Source organism: Marmota flaviventris, chromosome 3 (assembly GCF_047511675.1).
Source record: "Marmota flaviventris isolate mMarFla1 chromosome 3, mMarFla1.hap1, whole genome shotgun sequence".
NCBI classification, from domain to species: Eukaryota; Metazoa; Chordata; class Mammalia; order Rodentia; family Sciuridae; genus Marmota; species Marmota flaviventris.
The window spans coordinates 172,455,172-172,471,153 of NC_092500.1; positions in this window are offsets into that span (position 1 = coordinate 172,455,172).

Consider the following 15,982-nt stretch of genomic DNA (forward strand, 5'->3'; position numbering starts at 1 on the left):
AAAACTTTCAAAGACACGTTCACTATTCTGCATCATCCCACCAGAACACAAAACTTGTGTTTTGTGTGAGCTTGATGTGTGAGACGCATGATCACTGCGTTCCAACTCTTCAGAGGTTATCACTTCTAATTTAACCTGCTGCAAGAGGTACAGCTGCAGGAAATCAAGAATATCTATGAAGATGTAGCAAGAGAAGAGTAGCCCTCTCATTCTGACCCCCTCCTGTCAGTGAGCAAGGAGGGATCTACCAGTCTAGAGCTCCTGAGCTGGCCCTGTCTCATCTCCGGGGAGTTTGTCTAAGGGTGCAGATTTCTGGGCTCTACCCAGCTGACTAAGCGGTGGGAGCAATCCAATTATGGGTATTTTGATAACGGGAAGAATTAAAAGGTGTTATATAGATCATGTGTTGATGAAAATAAAGTCAATTATTATGCATTTGGAATTGAATTTTGAATTGTTAATGTGAGTTTTTTGGAGGTATTCCTGGGTTTAAATCTATTTGACCTTTAACTGGAGAACTTTTTGAGTCATTAGTTCTATCAATATAGCTTTTTTTCCACCTAGTGTAAGTTTACAAGTGTAGACTATGAACTTCTTTAATAGCGTTATTGGATGTAGCTCACATAAAATACATTCATTTAAGATTATGGTTCATCAGTTTTCAATGGTAGAGTTGTACATCCATCAATACAGTATAATTTTAGGACATTTCAACATCCCATAAAGAAACTACAGATATGCCCTCCCCTGCTCCTGTGTCTGGATTTGCCACCTCCGGAATGCGGTCTTCTGTGAGTGGCTTCCTGGATGAAGCATGCTCTTCCTGAGGTTCATCCATGTGGCAGAACTTGGATTGTCTTTGTTAAAAAATGTTCCACTGTATGGATAGACGGCATCTTGTTTATCCCTTCCATTGAGGGACAATCATCAGGTCCTTGGCCGTTTTTAGCTTTGAAGGGGAGATAAATGCTGTGAACATTGTGTAGATACTTGGGTTTGGAAGCTACTTTATTTCTTATTGTTTATAGGTTGAAAGTAGTTCTTTAGTTCATGTAACTTATTCTCAATTATTAGAACAAGAAGTTAATTTTTTGCTCCTCTGAGGAGGGAAGAAGCAGCTAATGGGTGACTTGTGCTCTTAGGCTCTGGTTCCTGATTTCCACCCAGTTCCTCAGAGAACCTTGTCTTAGGGCCTTTTGTGGGATTTGTTCTGAATGGCTTCCTTTAATCTTTTTTGACAATTCATATTACACATATAGAGCACAACTTTTCATACCTCTGGTTGTATTCAAAGTATATTCACACTAATTCGTGTCTTCATACATGTACTTTGGATAATGATGACCACCACATTCCATCACCTCATCTAACCCCCTGCCCCCTCCCTTCCCCTCCCACCCCTCTGCCCTATCTAGAGTTCATCTAATCCTCCCATGCTCCCCCTCCCTACCCCACTATGAATCAACCTCCTTGTATCAGAGAAAACAATCTGCATTTGTTTTTTTGGAGTTGGCTAACTTCACTTAGCATTATCTCCTCTAACTCCATCCATTTACCTGCAAATGCAATGATTTTTATTCCCTTTTATTGCTGAGTAATATTCCATTGTGTATATATACCACATTTTTTTTTTACCCATTCATCTACTGAAGGGCATCTAGGTTGTTTCTACAATTTAGCTATTGTGAATTATGCTGCTATAAACCTTGATGTAGCTGTGTCCCTGTGGTATGCTGTTTTTAAGTCCTTTGGATGTAGATAGAGGAGTGGGATAGCTGGGTCAAATGGTCAAATGGGTCAAATGATCTCCATCATGTGGGATTAGGCCTCAACTTCCTTAATAAGACTCCTATAGCACAAGAATTAAAATCAAGAATCAATAAATCAATAAAATCAAGAATCAATAAAAAGTTTCTTAGCAACAAAAAGAAAAAGAAAAAGAAAGAATCTGTGAGGTGAATAGAGAGCCTACATCCTGGGAGCAAATCTTTACCCCTCACACATCAGATAGAGCACTAAACTCTAGGGTATATAAAGAACTCAAAAAGCTAAGCACCAAAAAAACAAATAACCCAATCAATAAATGGGCCAAGGACCTGAACAGACACTTCTCAGAAGATGATATACAATCAATAAATATATGAAAAATGTTCATCATCTCTAGCAATTAGAGAAATGCAAATCAAAACTAAGATATCGTCTCACTCCAGTCAGAATGGCAGCTATTAAGAATACAAACAACAATAAGTGTTGGTGAGGATGTGGGGGAAAAGGCACACTCACACATGCTGGTGGGACTGCAAATTGGTGCAGCCAATCTGGAAAGCAGTATGGAGACTCCTTGGAAAGCTGGGAATGGAACCACCTTTTGACCCAGTTATTTCTTTAATTTTTCGAAATCTATAGAAGCACCTCAGGATGGCCAAGAAGAGTGGAAATTGAAGGCTGCAGTCTCCAGGGACCATTCTTACTGGCACTTCACCCTCTAGACTAAAGCCAGAAGCTAAGACCCCTTTCCGTCCCAGGGTAGCAGGGGAGGACGCAGTGTTTTACTGGCAAAGGCTGCCTTTCTGTGGAAGTAATCTGAAGGGACACTTGGAAGGAAAGAGGGGGCTTAGTTTATCCCTCCATTTCCCTCTCTAGAGGTGACCATGACAAGATACATAGTTACATAAAATCAATCTTAAAATGAATGATTGAAGACTGTTTTATTAAGGATTCAAGCTACCCTGTCAATATTGAATTTTGGCCATGTGAGGGTTCACATAACTGTAGGAAGCAGTTTTCAACATTTCCATTCAGTAAAGACAATTCATATTTCCCTGTGTGCGTAATCCCTTACTTTCCTAAAGCACAAATGTTGTGTTCATGACTTTATTTAATAACATAGGTCAGCAGCTTGAATAGACCCACCACATTTATTTTAAAAGCTGCATAACTTTTCATAGACTGAATGTACCAGAATATATTTAACTGACTTACTAATTCCGGACTCTCTAGTCTTTACTATCACAAATGAAACTGTAAAGAACTGGAAGAGCCTAACAGTCTCTGGGACAGAGCCTTTACATCCATGTAACTGTGAACTCTTTAAGGGACAAGTCTCCTCCCCCTTTTTCTACTATAATAATTTATTGAATGTAAAGAACTCACCTAAAAACAATGGTATAAAGAGCATTTTCCCATGAAAAGACCTACATGGAATAAATATCTTACATTTCTCAAATCATGTTTACAGTAGACAGCAGCTGACTTGGGAGTGGACTGACTACTATTTGGGGGTCCTTTCATTATGACTATGAGGTACATGGTCAATGTCCACATTAACAAGATGAAGTGGTCCTGTCGAAGCTTCCCATTTTGAAGCCTGATTGTGTGAAGGAATAGCTGGACATCATCAGGACAACGGGACAGCAGAGTCACAATTCATCAGTCTCCATGAAGTCAGAGAACATGCTGTCAGGTTGATGAATGCTCCGAATGGGAATGGAAGATTGAGAAAGGAAGAAAGCCCAAGTCCCCAGCATACTTTAAAAGTGTTTAATTACTGTTCACGAACACCCATCATATATATGCCCAGAGCCGGTTCCCTTGGCACCCCTGGGTCGGGACCACCGAGCCTGTGGACCGCGTTCATCTTATTCCCAGCTCTCTTATGAGGTCTCTTCTAAGCCGAGGTCCAAGGAACCCCTGAGTAACCTAGTGGGTTTGAAAGTGCCAGGTGACACCAATGTCCTGTTCTTTCCCTGCTGACTCTTGCATCTGTGAATATAAGCTGACCTGGCAGGCTAGAGACCCACGAGTCTTCCAAACTTGTACGAAACTCTGAAAATCTGATTTCGGAAGGTTTGATCTATGCACCTGGGAGAGAAATTAATCCTGGCTGTCATTTCGCTGCAAATTGTGTAACCCTAACACAGTCATGTCCTATCTTGATTCTGTTCCCTTCTGTAAAGGACCATGAGAGTGCTGACTCTGCAGGGCTGCTTCTCCCCACCCCAAAACTGTGACTTCAATCAAGAAATTGTACTTAATTTTTTTCTAATTAAAAATTTTAAGTTGGACACATTTGAAAAATGTCTATAAACATGTAAATTATGAAGCGTATTAACAAAAGAGCTGTGCTGAAGAATCGACCATTCCTATGGCTACCTGTCCTCAACCACCTGTATGGACTTCCAACCTGTGAAATAGGTAGAACTCTAGTGGAAGAGTTTGAAAACTTAGTTTTCTTGTTAAGTCACATCATGGTTTTGGGAGGAAAAAGCCCAAACATTTGCTAAATATCTGCCATATGCTTTGAAACTAACTTTGCAATGTTTACTAACTTCTGGAAATGAACTGCTCAGCAGGCAGATTTATTCAGTCTTAAAATAGATGGGCATCTGAGGGGGAGAAATGACTGGCTTTAAGAATCTTTCTGTTTTATTAAGGATTCAAAGCTTTCCTATCAGTGTTAACTGTTGGCCGTGTGAGGGTTCACGTAACTGCATGAAGCAGTGTTCAACCTTTCCATTTAGTACAGATAATTCATATTTCCCCGGAAAGAGTCCTGGCTGCTGTTAATACTGTTCCTTATTTTATGTTTTAGTAAGTGCTCTGCTTTCCTATCCCTTTTCAAGCAAATATCAAGGAACTTACAATGAATAGAATTTAAAAGCATATCCCTTAGACCTCTCCCAGCCCCAAGAGGAAATCATAAACACTGGTTTTGTTATTTCCCTTCTTCATCCTGAGGAGAAAGTCTTCAGAACCTAAGCAATTTGTTCAACCTCTGAGAAGACAAATAGACAACTTGGGCTTCATCAAAATTAAGAACTTTCACTTCGCAAATGACCATTATAAAAAGATGAGCTGTAGATCAGGAGAAAACCTTTTCAAGCCACACACCTGGCAAAATTTAATATTCATGATAGATTAGGAACCTTCAAAATTCAACAGTATAGATGGGTGTGGAGGTGCACACCTATAATCCCAGTGACTCGGGAGACTGAGGCAGGAGAATGGCAAGTTCAAGGCCAGCCTCAGTGACTTATTGAGATCCTGTCTCAAAATGAAAAATAGAAAGGGCTGGGGATGTGGGCCAATGGTAAACATTCTCTATGTGGGTTCAATCCTTGGTACCAACAAACAAGGCAACTGTACAAAACCCCAAACAATTCAATTAGGAAGCAGGATAAAGACTGGAAAGTTGTTCACAGAAGAAGATACACAGATGGCTATTAAGCATGAAGGGCATTCAACATCATTAGCTGTTAGAAAAATGCAAATTAAAGCCACAATGAGGTACCACCACACACCTATGAGAACGACTAAATCAAACAGTGGTGAGGACCTCATGGGTGGACAAGGATGCACAGAAACTGGATCAGGCATACGAGGCCAGCAGGAAGGTAATACAGCCCCTTGGGAGTACAACTTGGCAGTTGCTAAAAAAAAAATAGACTTGCAACTGCTATTAATCCTGGAGAAATGAAAACTTATGATCTCACAAAAAATTATACATACACATTTATAGTGTTTTATTTGTAATAGCCCCAGAATAGAAACAACCCAGATATCCTTCAGTGAGTGGATCAACTGGGTACATCCATTCAGTGGAATAGTACTCAGCAATGAAAGGAACAAGTGGGTGCATTCAACAGCCTGCTTGCCTCTCTGGACAATTGTGCTGAGTGCAAGAGGCCAGTCCCTAAAGGCCACAAACCACATACGTTCATGTATATAATACTTTAAAATGACATTAAAGAAATGGAAAACAGATGGTTGGTTGCCAGAGGTCAGGAAAAGGGGGTGAGAAGGGCGAGAAAGGCTGTGGCTCTCGGGGCAGCGTGGGCTTCTTGTGGTGGTGGGTGGCTGGGTGGCTTCTGTATTGTGACCATGTTGTTGTCAATGTCTAGGTTGTGATATCATCTTGTAGTTTTTAAAATGCTACAATTTGGCTAAAGGGCACAGCGTATCCTTTTGATCATCACAATGCATGTGAATCCAACACTCCTTGAAGAGTCCAGCGGAGAGGCGTGACGCTGACCTACTACTTGGGACCATTTGCTTAACCGCTCCTCGCCAGCCTCCTGCCTCCCCTGCTCCTCAGCCCTCTCTGGCCTCCCCCTGCAGGTGACTGGGGGCCTCCTCCCAGCCTTGCAGGGGTAGGGCCTAGGCTCCACTTGGCACGTGGGAGCTGGCATGTGGCCGAGGTGGATGGCAGTGTTTCCCGTGGCATTTGTAACAGTAGACCAGGTATTTCCCAAACCTTCTGCTTGGCAGGCAGCTTCCTTCCAGGTTGTTGGGGTTTTTTTCTTTTCCTTCTGCTCCTGTTGAAAACTCCAGATTGCTGGCTTCTCTGGCATCCGGTCCGGGATACTTGAGGCAAGAAGGAAATGCAGACAACCCGTCCCTGGGTTTTTCTCCTGATCCTGGAATCCTCAGCCAATCTTCCTTCATCTCGCCTGTGTTTTCCTTCTTAAAGGAAGAGAGACTTTCCTTCAGCCTTCTTAGAGGAATAGGGAAAGGTAAGTATATTCCGTCTTCCTGGGTATTGGGCTACTTTTAATTTATTTCATTTATTTTAAATTTCACTATTTTCTTTGGTGCTGGTGATTGGACCCAGGGCTTCACACCTGCTAGGCAAGCGTGCTACCACTGAGCTACATTTCCAGCCCTAATTAACTGAGCAATGAACAACCCCAAATGAAATTTATATTAATAACATCTCAACAGATGAAGCAAAAGCATTTGAAAGACCCAACTTCGCAACCCTGTAAGATATCTGAAAATAATGCAGGCAATCCTCATCGGTGGACGTGCAGCCAGCCGTTCACCAAGCCTGTCCAGTTCTGCCTCTGTTAATAAGTTCACTTTGTCTTTCCTCATTGTGTGTGTGGGATGTGTGTGTGTGTGATGAGCGCATGCTCTTTTAACTCTTCTTTAATGAACTAACATCTTACTGTCTCCCTCATTAATTGATGAGTTAAATACAATATTCATTTATTTTATATTTGTACGAGAGTAAAGATTTGATCTTAAAAATAAAAAGTGTTCATCGGCAGTTTTGGAGGTCTTCCACAGAGATGCCCGTGGTCCAGCTGGAGCTCAGCTGTCTGTCCGGGAAGAGCACATCTCTTCTGGTGGAACTGGACATACCTTTCCAGGTCTCCAGAGGGAATCTCGGCAGCAAGAGAACTTGAACTTCACAGATTCTGCTTCTCAGTTTTGGCCCCAGCGTCTCTGCAGATCCTGGTGTTTTTAAGTCTGGTTCCCAGAGGCTGGAAAGCAACTCCCCTGGGGAAGCATCGAGGGGATTTGGCTTCCTGTTGCGTGACAGATGACAGAGGATCTGTCTTTTTTCTATGTGCCTGTTTTTAGCTGAAATCATTGAAGAATTTTATGCCCATTAGGAAGAACAGCCCTTTAAAATCCTGTGCACGGCCACCTTGTGACTCTTGTGCTTCTTCTATAACTTGTTCTTGACCTACAGCCGGAGTTGCAGAGACAAGACTTCTATCCCCTGACGTATGCCGCTGCAGGATCATGGTGACACGTTGGGTTGCTGCACCCCTTACATTCGTGGAGCTCTGTTCTGTCGAGTTTACAGATAAATAAATGTTCATGTAAATCGAATAGTCCCAGAATTCCCTCAAAATAAGGAAATTCAATTTCTAGAGCCAATTTAGAAACATCTTAGGATCCAAGCTCACATAATTAAGAATAGTCCTTGAAAAAAGAGGCTAGTTTCATAATTTTAACTTAAAAGCCATGTCACTTCTCTTATTTATCAGTGTATAACATATTTTATATGCATATATTTTATTGGTTTGTCTTTCCTAAATTTATATAAGCTAATTCAACAAATAAGCTATTACTTGATGTTACATAACATTTAAGATTATTAGATCTGGAAATCTGTGTCCACCTAAATTCAATCAGCATGCTGACAAAATTTTTCTTCCAACAGTAATGATACTTTGGTAGTGTCACCGCTGTTTCCCGGTGACGAGTCCTTGCTTCCCGGTTGCTGAAGTATAACACCAGAGAAGCAGGCCCAGGCAAGTGTAGAGTGGAAAGAAGAAGCTTTATTAAAGACAGCAGAAAAGACTCCTCCCCGGAGGAAGAAGGGGACCCAAGAGGTGGAATCCGTGGAAGGGGGAGGTCTTCCCTTTTTTACAGCTAAGGTCTACTTTCAGATTTCCTGCATTCCTGTCGCAGGCATTCCTGTCCTTTGTTCTGTTATCTTGCAGTGATGGAATGTAGGTGGGAAGATCCAAAAGGTGAGGACAGGTGGGCTGGAGGAGTAATCTGAGCAGGAAGGGCCTGGGGCGGCTGTTGATTAGCACCTCCCCGTTTGCTGGGAGCTGCTCCATTAACAGTTCCTTAGGATGGGCTCTGGGCCTTGGGGACATGAACATTTCAACTACCCCAAGTGCTGCTCTGCTTTCCTGGGCTCCAGTCTCTATAATGGCCTCCATTTTATTTATCTTACTCGATGTTAGACCCGATTTACCTAACTACACTAACTACCTATCTGTAAATCTGGCTTCAGTAGCTGGAAGGTCTTTTCCTGAAGCTGGGAGTCAATTGAGGTGATTGGTGGCTCATCACCAGGTACCTAGACGACATCTAAATACTGTACAATGACAAAACATTGACTACTAGAGTAGAAAGTAGAAGCTTTATTAAATAAAATTTTGAGTTTGCGGATCGTTGCGTCTTGGCGCTGTCCTGGGGAAGTGAGCGGCTGTAGGTGGCTGTGTGTGGAGCCACCTCGCTGTTCTGCGAAGACGCTCAGTTCTCACGCATCCACGGTGGGCTCTGCCCCGGGAATAGAAGGCATTTTGGTTCAAGTTATAAGAATTAGTGGGTGGGCGGAGCCAAACAGGAATTCATGGTGACAGACACACAGCTGTGCTTGAGCTTTCCTTTTTCAAGGAAAGAACTTTTGTTTCTCCCTCCCCTAAAGCAGGGGATTCCCAATTCTTCGGCGTCGTCTTCAGACCACAAAGTGGACGCTCCCTGCTTTCCTTTCAGGCTGCTCTGGAGGTGCATCTTACACAGCTAAGCCCACTTTGGGGTCCGCTGCTCAGAGGACCTGGAGCCACCAAGAAGACGCAGCGGTCTTCTTTGCACATCTGCCTCCCAAGGGACCTTGAACTCTGCTGCCGGTGGAGTGTGCTCAGCTCCTCTGGAAAAACACGAGTTCGGAAGACAACCGGGTCCAGAGCTGAGCGGTCACATCTGTTTTGGAGGATTGCTGCTGGGAAGAGGAAACCAGAGGGCTCGCCTGACGCCATGCCTTCCACTTGACTTTCCCTCTCGGGGAGCCTGGCTGGCCAGCACGAGAGGGCACACTCAGAGCCGGGACACCCGTCACAGACACTAAGCGTTTGTCTGCTCCACCTCGGGGACAGCTTGCCAGCTGTCGTCCATGCAGCCATGCATCTGCCCCGTGGAACCGAGTCCATCCAGTTACTAAACGAGTTCGTCCGGCTCTTGCTCTTGCCATATACCGATGCCCTATCCATCTCCTTGGCTTGGGAACAGCTGCCTTGCACGAACCCTGCAAGAATCAGGACACCAGCGTCCACTCAGGGAAGCTGCAGAAACCACTCTCACCTGTGATGGCAGCCAGCCAGCGCGGGGCAGAGCTGGGGCTGCAGTTGCTAGCAGGGACTGTGTGTAGGTAAAGGTGGGTCTGAGGAGGCCCAGTGAGAGAGAAAGGAAGAGAGAGAGAAAGAGAGAGAGAAAGAAAGCTAATATTTCTGCAACATTTAGTTGTAGGTTGGGGATACGCTCGGGCAGAAGGTTGCCAGGAGATGGAGGTCTAGAGAGGGAAGAGAACATTCGGGAAAGGAGAGGGCGACCAGGCCAAGTCTTACAGCTCTGTCCTCAGAATCTGGGGGACAGAACTCAAGGATCCAATTAGGAGGGGAGGGGGCTTCAAGCAGTAGCCTTACAAATGGCTTAAGGAGAGCAGATCGTATCCTCCCAGGCAGCAGGATGCTCAGGGAGGCGAGAGGAGACTCCCTGGAGCTGGGCATAGAGACTCTGCTGGGGCCAGTGTAGGGGGCTCAGGTGCGGGCCTGGAGAAGCAGGAACCAGCCAGGGAGAGGGCCCAGGAGGACTGGGGGGGGGAAGGGCAGTAGCTCAGGGAGCAGAGAAGGGAGTAGCAGCCCTGGCCTGATGCCAAGCAGCCTTTCAACCTCCTCATGGTTTGGGTTCTTTTTCTTTCCTTGTTTCCTCCCTCCCACCCTCCCTCCCTCTCTCCCTCTGTCCCTCTGTCCCTTCCTTCCTTCCTTTTGAACCCAGGGGCACTTAACCACTGAGCCACATCCCCAGTCTGAAGCTCTTTTTCACACCAAGAGTTTTTGGGAATACAGAACAAGCAATGCCATTAATAAAACAACTGGCTTATGACCAAGCGAATCGTTGGTGCAGAGATATCATTAGACCATGGAAACATGAAGATTTAAACACATATATTAAATTATGTAGAGACATTAATGAACAAGAGCAAGTCGTGGCAGCTGCAGTCAAACAGGCTTTAGATGCCAGAGACATTAATGAACAAGGGCAAATTATGGCAGCTGCAGTAAAACAGGCTTTAGATGCCAGGCCAAGAACATGCTACAATTGTGAACAAACAGGACATTTTAAAAGGAATTGCCCCATAGGAGGAGGGTTTAACAAAACTAGGTATCAAAGGAGTAGAATACCGGGTATTTGCCCACGATGCCGTAGAGGGAGACATTGGGCTAATGAATGCCGTTCTCAAACCACCATAGAGGGTACTCCATTATCAAAAAACGAACAAGGACCAGGTGTTTATCCACGATATCGTGGAGAAAGGCATCAGGCTCCATTGCCAAAAAATGGACAGGGGGGCCCAGTGCTCCGGGGCCCAAAACCACAAATATACGGAGCACTGGAGGAACCCAGCAACACCATCAGGGTAGTGCCCAGGACACATTGTCCACCAGATCCCTCATCAGACAAACCAGAGGGAGCGCAGGGTTGGACATCTGCGCCTCCGCCAGAGCAGTACTAACTCCAGAGATGGGAGTTCAAATCATTCCCACAGGGGTAAAAGGACCTCTTCCCAAAGGAACAGTAGGCTTATTATTGGGACGCAGCTCTTCTACTCTAAAAGGACTTATGATAAGTCCTGGGGTAATTGATCCCGATTATGAAGGTGAAATAAAAATTATAGCCAGTTCTCCAAAGGGTATATCAGTAATTTCACCAGGAGATAGAATAGCACAGTTACTAATAATACCCAGCCTACATGATAAATTTTCCAGTCGTGCTGTAGAAAGAGGTTCCAAGGGATTAGGCTCCACAGGTGTAGATTGGGCTATGCTTTCTTTAAATTTAGATTCTCGCCCCATGCTAAAACTAAATATTCAAGGACATGAATTTAATGGGCTACTGGATACAGGTGCAGACCTTAGCATCATCTCTCGTCAAGAATGGCCAAAACATTGGCCATTACAACAAGCCACTCAAACGCTTTGAGGCCTAGGAGTGGCGACTAATCCCCATAGAAGTGCAATGGTATTAGATTGGAAGGATCCTGAAGGATGTGAAGGAACTATACAGCCATATGTATTGGATCATCTTCCCGTAAATTTATGGGGACGAGATGTCCTAGATCAATTAGGTTTGACATTAACAAATAACATCAACCAAAATGCACCCACTATTATGGCTAGACAAGGTTTTAGGAAAGGAAAAAGATTAGAAAAACAAGAACAAGGTATAGCACCAAGCCGAAGGGGCCCCAGCAAACTTCCAGCTGCCAGCAAACTTCCAGCTGCCAGCTGATGATTGGCTCACAGCGGCCCCAGCAACTTCTAGCTGCCAACTGATTGGCTCCTCTGCGGTGATGCTCATTGGGCTGTTTCCCTGCCCTTTCAGACCATGGAGCTGCTCATTGGGGGACTTTTTTTGGCTCCGCCCATGCGACCCAGCCAATCGGCCTCAAGAGCAGGAGGATTGTGGGAGGTGGAGAGGCTTGTGGGAAGCCGGTGGTGGCAGTTGGGCTCTGAGGGTTTTTCCTGAGGAGCTGTTTTGTTTGGTGTGTGTGGTTCTAAAAATAAAGTTCGTTTCTTTTGACAAGTGGCTCCTGGGCTCCAGGAGAGGACAGCCGGGCCTGGGTGGAGAGGAGGGGCCTTTGACACTCCCCAGCCCAGGAAATGCGTCCTGCCCCGCAGTCCTGGCACTCCTTGGATGGCTCTCCTACAAACCAAGTCAAGTGGAAGATGACAGGTCTGCAGGGTTCAGGGGCTTCCCAGGTGGGGTCTCCCATCCTGCATGCAGCCCTGTAGGCCTGTGTAGAGGTCTCAGCCCCCACTTGCCATCTTCAGAGATTCTTGAAAGCCTTGATACAGAGGTTCGGCAAGTGGACCGTGCAGCTCAGCCCTCATCTCAGACTGTGATGTTAGGTGTTCAACGAGCGCGCGTTGGATTGAATTGAAGCCAAGCCAGAGATTTTTTTTTTCCAGTCTAAGAATTGAACCCCTGGGCTCTCTACCATGGAGTGACACCTGTAGCCCCTTTATTTCATTTCCTTTTGAGACAGGGTCTTGCTAAGTCACATAGGTTGCCCTTGCACTTGTGGTCCTCCCACCTCAGCCTCCAGAGTTGCTGAGTGACAGGCCTGTGCCACTGTGCCTGGCTGGGACTTTCTTTGAAAGACTAAGAGTAGCCTTCAAGTGAAGGAGCCAGGGATATTGCTGTACCTTCATGTTATAACGAAAGAATCCTGCAGCCAGGAGACTGGATTCCAGCCTCAGCCCCATCACTTGTATAACCTAAGTGACAGAGCAAGTCTCTCTTAAGCCTTTTGTGTGTGTGTGTGCTGCTGAGGATGGAACCCAGGCCCTCACACATGCTAGGCAAGTGCTCTACCACTGAGCTACAACCCAGCCCAGAGCTTTTTTGTCATCTGTAAACTCTCCTGACCCCTGGCACCGCAGTTGGCACACAATAAATGTTAGTTGAATGGAAAAGTAAAAACATATCATTAAATGTTGCAGAACTATTAGCTTTCTTTCTCTCTCTCTCTTCCTTTCTCTCGGTACTGTAGATTGAACCCAGGGGGACTTAAGCACCGAGCCACATCCCCGGCCCTTTTCATTTTTAATTTTGAGACAGGGTCTCACTAAGTTGCTTAGGGCCTTGCTCACTTGCTGAGGCTGGCTTTGAACTCATTTCTTTCTTTTGATACAGGATCTCACTACATTGCCCAAGCTGTTCTCAAACTCCTCAAGTCACCCTTCTGCTTCAGCCTCCAAGTAGTTGGGACTACAGGCGTGTCCCACAGCTTTTGGCTAATTTCCCTCCCTTCTTTCCTGCTCCCCACCCAGCATCCCTCCCTGTGCTGGGGATGGAACCCAGGCCTTGGGCATGATGATCTACCATGAGCCACATTCCCAGCCCTAATTTCTTATTTCTTGATGAGAAATGTCTCAAAAGTGGAAACCTGCCCAATCAGAGTTGGGTTTAGTCATCAGAAATCAAGCTCACACAAATTATCAAAGCTTCTGAAGAGTCACTCAGAGGAGGTGTGTTCTGAAATCTGACAGTGATGATGCTGATATCAAGGTGTGTGGGCAGGTTTCAGCTCTGTTTTGCAACCATCAGTGTCACACCCTTGCTATCTCCATCCTGGGTTCTTTTGAGGATGAAGCAGGACGAGTCCTCTGGAGTCTAGACAGTGAGTCACAGAAAGTGTCCTGGGAAAAGGTTCATCTGCAGAGCACACTCAGTAAGTGATTCCTCCTGCAGCACAAGGTCCCGGATCTATAAACACTAACTTCAGAGCCTACACAGGGGTTTGTTTGGATGTTGGAGTGACGATTTGTCCAAGTCTTGGAAACTCCCTGCTTCTGTCTAACAGCATGAATACTCCTGAGCACTCTGTCATGGGGCCAGAGAGCCAATTAGCTACTTTCCTGGCTCATGGCCTTACTAGTTATCTTTTGTCATATATCAGATTTAATGTGTTTACAACAAAACACACATTAATTGTCTCATAGTTCCTTTGAATTAGGAGCAAGCTACAGCTTGGTTGGTCCTCTGCTCAGGGTCTCCCAAACTGTGATCCAGGGCTGAGTTCTCATCTGGATGCTTGATGGGGACAGAATCTGCTTCCAGGCTCACTCAGGTTGCTGGCCAAATTTATTCTTGTGATTTTATGATGAAGGGCCCTGGTTCCTAGCAGGGTTGTGACTACAGAATACCCACAACTCTAGAGACGACTTCCAGCTCCTAGAGGCTTCTGGAAATTTCTCCTACAAGGAGTTTTCTCACATGCCAACTGTTACATCATGTTAGCAAGAAAAGTCTCAAGTAAGTCTGATAGCAAGATGGCATCTTATATCACTAATCTGTATTAGTCCATTTTTTTGTTACTGTAGCAAAATACCCAAGGCTGGATACTTTACAGAGAAAAGAGGTTTATTTAGCTTACATTTCAGAAGGTTCAAAGGCATGGGTCCTGCATTCATTCACATCTGGTGAGGACCTCATGGATGTATGGCTTCACAATGGCAGAAGCACGTGTGAGAGGAAGAGCTCACATGGTGACACAGGGAGCCTGACCAAGACTGGATCCCATGAGAACCATGTTAATCCCTTCCAAGAACACATGCCCCATGAAATTTCAGGAGAGAGGGCTTTGATCAGAAAAAAAAAAGATCTAACGTGGACAGCTCAAGTATGGGGTGGGAGTTCATCACTTTGCTCCACTCTACCCAGGTGACAGGTAGGCCAGGCAGTGGGTTGTCCACAGCCCAGGTGTCCCTGTGCCAGAGGCAAACAAGGCCGAGTGTATGGCTGCGCTGGACAGGTCCAGCCCTGCTCAGCTTATCACTGCTCTGCCTGTCTGAGCTCTGACCTTGGGAGCTGATGTGGCCTCCCCTCTCGCCAGTCACAGGGCCCCGGCCTGGGAAGCTGGTGGCCTCTCTGCCCGGGAGCCACCTGCCATGTCCTCTCACAGTGAGCAGGTGCCTGGCCTTCATGTCCACAGGTCCTCTTGGCCTCTCTTCCCAAGGACCCACAGCGGATCAAGGGCAAGGCCGCCCCCTGCCTCTGGCTCTCGGGAGTCGCTGTCAAGAGCTACCCTTCTTCAAATCTTGACTCCACGAGGGTCGCTGTGCTTCTAGAAACCAGCGACATGTGTGGGAAGGCAGAGGCAGCGCCTGGGGAGCCCCGCCCGCGTGGTGAAGGGGTCAGTGCGGGGGTGGACAAAGGGTGGAGCTGGGCAGGCTCAGGAGTCCATGTGGTGGGACAGGAGCTTCTGCGCTGTGACAGAATACCCGAAACCATCAACTTAAAAAGGTGGAGAGCTCCATTTTGACTCGTGGTCTCCAGCATTCAGAGGTGTGGGCCCAGGGCTGGTTGGCTCCGCTGCTTCGGGCCTGCGGAGGCAGAGCTCCACGCTGGAGAGCACAGGGCACAGCAAGGCTGGCCCCTGGCAGCTGGGAAGTCGGGAGAGAGAGGAGGGGCAGGGTCCGGCCCACGTCAGGGGCACGCCCCCAAGGACCTACCTTCCTCCCACTAGGCCCCACCCCTTAAAGTCCCACCCTCTCAATAGTGCCACAGGTTGGGGACCAGGCCTCCCACAGGGGGGACATTAAGATCCAAACCATAGCAGGTGTCCCATGCAATGGCTTCTGGCTCTGTGCGAACAGAGCTGGAGGAAAAAGATCACAGTTGGGGTTTATGCAATTTCCCAACGCACACACCAGAAAGAAAAGCAGCTTCTGCACCCGGGAAGACGAGGGGGGCACGGGCCGGGGCTGCAGCGTGGGAGGCCGTGGAGAGCCTTCTGGAAGCGCAGGAGGTTGGACGGGCACAGCGCCCTGGAGTGATGCATAAATCATACCCAAGAAACGCAGCGGCCTGAGCGGGGCCTGGCTTCTCATTCTTTGTGCAAAGAATTTCACAAGAGGGGGGGGAGGCCAAATAACAGGTTGAATGGGTG